Source organism: Lycium barbarum, chromosome 5 (genome assembly GCF_019175385.1).
Source record: "Lycium barbarum isolate Lr01 chromosome 5, ASM1917538v2, whole genome shotgun sequence".
NCBI lineage: Eukaryota > Viridiplantae > Streptophyta > Magnoliopsida > Solanales > Solanaceae > Lycium > Lycium barbarum.
This window is the reverse complement of record NC_083341.1, coordinates 79,198,457-79,206,042: the sequence shown is the minus strand read 5'-3', so window position 1 is coordinate 79,206,042 and position 7,586 is coordinate 79,198,457.

The following is a 7,586-nucleotide window of genomic DNA, read 5'->3' as shown; positions in this document are numbered from 1 at the left end:
ACGTAGGAACCCTAGCCTCCAAACTTGTGTTTTCCACCAAAGATAATTTTACAATGCTCCCAGTTGGCTTTTAAATCAACTGGAATAGAAAAAATCGTCAAAATCCAAGTTCTGCTCGGACTGGGCCTGAAGGCCTTCAGCTCGAATGCGCCACGTGGCAGCGCGAACGCGTGGATGACGTCAGCACCACTGCTCTTCTTCAGCGCCATCACGTGCCACACTCATGCGAATGTGTAGAGTCACTAACGTGCATGGGCGCGAACGCACAGGCTAAATTTCCAACAAAATTTCCAGAATCTCCAGTTTTTCCAGTGATCAACTCTTTTTCCTTTTTTTCGCTTGTTTCCACACTTAGGCTCTAGGTACCTCGTATTACCTAAAACATAATAAAAACACGTAAAACTTACACAAACTTTCTTGAAACACAAGTAAAACCGCTATTGAAAGCATTAAATGTGATGTAAATACGCGGCACATCATATATTATGTGTGTGGTATAGCTAGTTTTTATGATAAGATGTGCATACAAATATTGATACTTTCTTCTTATATATCATACGCTTAACACATAAATGGAGATGCTTAGTAGCACTCAAGGATTAAGCTTAAGCCTTCCCTGGTGTCTGCCATGCCTGGGGTTCCTAGAAACGCCTTGGATCTTGTGCGGCATTAGTAGCAAGAGGGTGAAAGCTTTCCTTTTTGGGCTATTTTAGTATCTCCATGGGAGTGTATATCCAAGGTATATTGGCTTGAAGTTGTGTCTATTTGTATGGCATTGCCTACTTTTTAATTTAAGTGAAATGTTCTTGTGGGATTTTCTATTTTCTATGTTTGGGTCTGTTTCTATGTTGTCTTGATCTATATGGGTCTTGGGTTACTCGCAAATTTTGGGCATATTTTGTTTGTTGTCCCCAGTCTATGTATACTTAGTCAAGGTCTTATCCTATTAAATGACGAATTGCCTGCCTTATACATGTATGTATAATAGGAGTCTGGTTTTATTTGAAATATTAACTTAAACATGTCCTAATCCTTATCCCTTTTTCATTCTTGCTTGCATGAAATACGTTGGCTTGGGCGACTTCCATTTGCATAAACCCATTGGGCTGAAGGCCCAAAGACTCATTCTTGATTGAGTCCGTCAAAAAAAAATATAGAAAGGGAAGCTAAATTATTTGAAGCCCAACTATGGGTGAAAATAGTCTATTGGTGGGCTTGGTAGGCCCACCAGCCTGAGTTTCTTCCTTTATTTTTCATATCTTTTCATGTACGTGTATTTGTAAAAAACTCTTGCAAAAATATTGGAACCCTATCCATGTGTAGAACCTAGGAAATTAACGTTTAGTGCTTTAGGAAAGTCGTTAAACCTTAATAAAAAAATAAAAGAAAACTTGGATGACAATCAAATTTCACGTGGTAAATCAACTTAGATTAATTCTTCAAATTGTTTTAAGTGACATTGTTTGTGGCAAACGATGTAAGAAATGGACTTTTTTTTTTTTGTTCAAGGAAGAGGAGTAATGACTAACATTGTTTTTTTCAAAATGGTAAAATAGTGAAACTTTGGTACATCATTTGTGATTCTAAAAAGCTGTTCAACGTTTTCTAGAATTAAAATCGTGTTGAAATAAGTTCTTGGCAAACTCAAGGAATTATTTTTTTTTTGGTTTGGACGTCCTGAAAGATAAAGAATTGGTACTTTTTTTAAGGAAAAAAAAACTTGAAATGGGCAGTGAGTTTAACAAGAAATCTGATAAGAAAATAAAGGTTGATTTGGGCCGGGAAGCCCAAAAACAAATGGATTGAAAACAAAGAGAAATACGCTTGGACCAAATTGAAGTATGATGGTCTTTCGGACTTTGAAAACGGTTGGACCTTACGGGCTTCAAAAAGATAAAATTTGGACCTAAAGAGACTTTCTTTTTACGTATACCTATGTATATGTATGTATAAATATAGGAGAATACTTCATATTTTCTTATAAAAAATAAAAACCTGTAAGAACTAAACTTATTTTATTAGGACTAGAGTAGTAGCGACTCAACTTGAGAGAAATCACGGGTGTGTCCTAGTCTGGCAATAAAGTGAGTTGAACACTTATGTGGATTTTTAAAACCCAAAAACCCCTTTTCTAAGGGGAATTTTTGCGAAATGTTTTTCTTGAAATTATGATATGGATATGAATGACATTTTTGCGGAAAAACAAAACACTTTTAAACAAATAAGTACATTAATCACACATTGAAGCTCGTAGGTCAACTGTATTCTATGGATCTTTAATACTAGGGTGCGTAAAACCTTCCCTACGGGATAACCAGAACCCTTACCTCGAATTTGGGTAGCAAAAGATTTCTCTCTTGCTTGAAAAAAATTTTCCCTGGTTTTCCTTTAATAAATTAGGTGGCAACTCTAAAAAACACTAAAATCCGTTTAGAGCACCAACAACCTCGTAGTAACTTTTATGCCTTAACCCGCGTAAAAGCGAACCGTAACAACTGGGATACCGCACAACAGCCCGAACTTCAACAGGGGAAACTCCGTACTTACTTGTTTATGGTACTAAAGCAGTCATACCTGCCGAGGTGGAAATACCATAGTTGAGAATCATTCAAGAAGCTGAATTAGACAATACTGAATGGGTCCGGGCTTGATATTAGCAATAGTCTTTGATTGATGAAAAGAGGATGGTTGTTGTATGGCGCGATCAACTATACCGACAAAGGATAGCGCAAGCCTTCAATAAAAGAGTCAAAGTTCGACTTTTTCAAATAGGGCAAACGGTGCTCAAAAGAATTTAGTTCTTTACAAGTACGCACAATTACAACTCTGATTATTTCTGATCTTTCTAGGGGCATATTTGGTACTGCTTCTTTGATCACAACAACAATAACGTCACCAATATGAGCATATCGACGATTGCTCGCTCCTATGATTTGAATACACATCAATTCCCCCACACCAGGACGAGTAGAAACAGAAGTTTGCTCCCAACTGGCAAGGCCCCTATTTGGTCTGCAAAATACTCTCTGGAGAAGCAGTGGTACTAGCAGAGATAAATCAGCAAGAGTGGCACATGCCAATCAACTCGGATGCGATCAAGCGCTACTACGCGTGAAGACACATCTTTTTAATTGTAATAGTATTTTTTTCTTGTAATAGTCATTTTATTTACTTGTAGTAGTTATTCCTTTGCTTGTAATTGTTTGTAATAGATTGGAAAACAATTCAGAGGATTTTCTTTGTAATATGAACTACGCAATGACCTGACTTACCCACCATGGGATACGTAGGCAGTCCGTTCGGGACCCGATCGCATTACTAGTAAAAAACAAAACTCATTTACTTTATTTCGAACTACGTTCGACTTGATTCCTGCTGCGTTAGGATATGTAGGAGCTTTTTGAGCTTGGTCATACCAAAAGGAAAAACCAAGAAATCCCTAGGAAGCCTCACAGATAGGACTTCAAAGAGGATGCAGACTTGGCACGAAGAGATTGCCACACATGCCTAACTGAGGCAGAATTTTTGAGAATGTCTCAAAAATTTGTGTCGCCAGCCTGTCACAAGAATCAGCCAACCCAGAGTCACAAACTTTTGAGAAATTTTGAGAGGATCCTTAACCAATTCAACACCCTAAACTGGGGCAGGAAATTTTGAGCTTAAAGATTCAGCACAAGAGTTCGCTAGCCCACATAGATCTAAACTAGGGTAGAATTTTTGAGAGGTTCTCAAAAATTCTGCCAAAGAAATTGTGGAACCTCGACTATCAAAGGATCAAAGGATGGGATATTTTCTAGTTCGGAAGCACATGTAATGAACTTAATCTACAATTTTTAAAACGATGCATTTGTTTTTATAAGTAACTAACTCTTGCTTAACATTGACAAAACGATTTTGCTTGCATGATTGAAATAAATTCATCTTTCAAATATCGAATCCAAGGGGATTTGCGTCCAAAAAAGTCGGCGAGGCCAAAGATCTAGAGTCAGCAATATGGATCACTTTAATAGGAAACTAACCCTTTACTAACGTAGGACCCCATGATGTCAGGAAGACGACCCATTTTTCTAACTTTGTTTCATGTGCAGGTAAAAATAATTCACCAGACAAGGTCGAAGTAGCCACTAGAGATAGGGTTTGAAAAGTATCTGGCCACAAGGGCTATAAGAGAACTGGTATGCCATAAGGGCAAGCATCTAACCACGAGGGCTGTAAAAGGTCCTGAATGCCATAAGACCAAATATCTAGCTACGAGGGCTATAAAAATAGCTGAACGCCATAAGGGAGAATATCTGGCCATAAGGGCCATAGAATGACCAAAATGGCGAATATCATTCATCTTTTTCATTTTCCATAAGGTCCATTCATGCATTCTTTTCATTTGTCATAAGGGTCATTCATTCATTCTTTTCATTTTCCATGAGGGTCATTCATTCATTCAAACATTGCCAAGAGGGTCATTCATACAAACATTGCTGAGAGGGCCATTTATACAAGCATTGCCGAGAGGGCCATTCATACATACATTGTCGAGAGATCCATTCATACAAACATTTTCAAGAAGGCCATTCCTTTAAATATCCAAGAGGGTCATTCATACAAACATTACCGAGAGGGCCATTCATACAAATATTACCGAGAGGGCCATTTATTCAAACATTGTCAAGAGGGTCATTCATTCAAACATTGCCGAGAGGGCCATTCATACAAACCTTGCTGAGAGGTCCATTTATACAAACATTGCCTAGAGGACCATTCATTCAAACAATACCGAAAGGGAAATTCATATAAACATTTGTCGAGAGGACCATTCATTCAAACAATACCGAAAGGGCAATTCATATAAAAATTTGTCGAGAGGACCATTCATACAAACATTTGCCGAGAGGACCATTCATTCAAACATTATCGAGAGGGCCATTTCATTCAAACACTGCCGTAAAGGCCATGCATTCATACAAATTATCAGTTGTAATCAAAGGGTCAAAGCGATGTGAATCCAGTCAGATGACTGCAGTTTTCGCTCCAAAGGTCCACACGATGTAAATCTGGCCAAATGGCCGCAATATTCATTTTCAAAATCAATCTCAGCGTTACGCAGCAGACGGAAGTAGATTAGCAGCTGCAAAATGGAGCAGGTTGATCAAATCAAATCTAGACGTATGTGGAGCAAACATGAAATTTTTTCTTATGAAGCTGGTCGAGATAGGGATCCCATGAGAGTCAAGCTCTTGAGCCAGGACTTGGAAGATCGCTCTGCCCCATGCTCAGCACACAAAAATTCTTATTTGCTTTATCCGTTTTTTCTTAAAATTTTCCCGAGACCGGTCTGGCACACACTGACACACACAAAGACATTCTCGCATAAGGGATACCTTTTTCCTTCTATCGAGTTGAAGTACAGATAACTTGATTTCCAAGACAAAGGATATATAGGCGGACTCAATGCCAGAGAGTCGGTCACACTCCAAATAATCACCCCAGACCTCTCGGTTTCAATAACCAAAAAATCCAAAATTTGCTTAAATTTGCATTTAGAAGTCCGAATTGAGTCGAACTACAAGTGGCCTGAACTCTTATATAACCTGAGATATGTAGGAAACCCAAAAATCAGTGTCCGGTCATATATTTAAAATCGCATAAAAATGAGAGCTAGTTTGGATTTGGGTTAGTCAAATTTCGTTGCTCAGGGATGTCCCGCCATCCCTGAACACCGAAGGTGCAGTTGTTGAAACCTAATTTTTGACCTCCCATAATTTCTTTTTATTATCCAGAGTCCTTGGATATCAAACAGACTGAAATGTATACTTTCTACAAGTCAAAATGATTTTATAAAAACTATTTAGATAATATTTTGCCATTTCATTTGTCAAGATAACCTCAATAATAGTATAAGATCATTTAGAAATTAATTTACAAATTGTTTATAATTAATACGGACCATTTGCTAAAATTAAGCAAGAAGGTAATTTAAAACAATTATTTATTTACTAAAATTATGAGAAATCAATAGCAAGCATTTTAATCCGTAATATTCAAGGAATCTGATTAACTAAAAAAAATAGCCATTTTTACCTCTCAAATCTGAACTCTACATAATCAATTTGGAATTGTTTAAGTCTATTCATATTTGGGTTAGTACTTAATTGTAGTTACATCCAAAAGTTGTTTTCCATGTGATTAATTGCGGCCACAATTGAAAATATTGATTGTTGGTTGATTATGGCCTTAATTGAGATAGCCATTTCATGGTTTAAGCCCACTGAGGTCATTTTTTGCAAAATTAGTCCTTAATTGCTTGATTAGATTACATGCGGCCATAATTGAGATAATCAATTTCATGGTTTAAGTCCATTAAGGCCATGTTTGCAATCTAAGTCCTTTTTATAGGTTAATCATGCCTTTAATTTAATTAGTCGGTTAATTAGTTAATTCGTGGTCATAATTAAAGTGTAGAATTGATAGACATTCACAATTGTGGCCATTTTGTTAAGGATTTGTGATTTTTGGCCCTGACTATACGCATATATACATGCATATGCACGTACATATGTGTATACCATGTCCCCTGTTTAACTGGCCAGGCCCAATCCGACAGGACCGAGACCCGGGCCAATTTCCCAATTATAGGGTAAAACCCATGTTCCCTTTTTATTTTCAGCAAACTAAATGCACCCTGTTTATCTCTCAAGGGTTTCCAACGAAACTCTAGCGCCACCCCCACCCCTCATTTCTCTCTGCTCGCGTCATCATTGCCGGAAATGGTAAGTTTAAGGGCCCATAACATTCTTGTTGACTGTTGCATGATCGAGAATTGCTCTTCCATTTCTCAACCAAAACCACCAAAGACCGATCAAAACACGGCACAATCCTCTTCTTTTGCTGCACTTTTCATGTGTTTACAATGGATAGAATTGATTTTCTTTAATTGTACTTTTTTGTATTCATTTTTTTAATGGGATATTGTCATTGGTTTGGAGTGAATCATGCGAATTGACCTTGTATGAGTAAAATTCGACCATTGATTCCTCATTTACCTTCATTTTTGTCCGTTGATTGTTGTTGGGAAGTTTGATTGCATGAAATCTTTGAAGTCCCACATCGGACAGAGTTTAGGGTTTCTGAGAATTGGGGTTTGATATGAAGAAGCCCAACCCTTTACATTTGGGAGACCTACACAAGCTTGAACCTGATTCTGAGTATAAAAATTTTGATTTAACTAGGGTTAGCATTTTATTGCTCAAAATCCTGACTTAATCGAAATATTAGTCTAAACGTTTTGTTTCTCTTTTGTTGTGGTTTTGTGGCTGAGTATTGGGGTTGAGGAAGCAAGGATTTCTTCCAAGTCCAATCTCGACATTTGCTACACTCACAAAAGGTAATGTCCTTTCCTTTTCCCTATTTTTTGCATTTGATGTTGTTTAAGTGTTTTTTCTGTTAATTGTTTGCTTAGTTTTAGTTGAATATGTGGTTATTATGCTCATTTTATAATCCTATTGATTAGATTATTGCTTTGTTAATTTATTGTCTTGCTTTAGTTTGATTATGTAAGTTGTTAGTATAGATATGGTGTTGTAGGTTTAAAT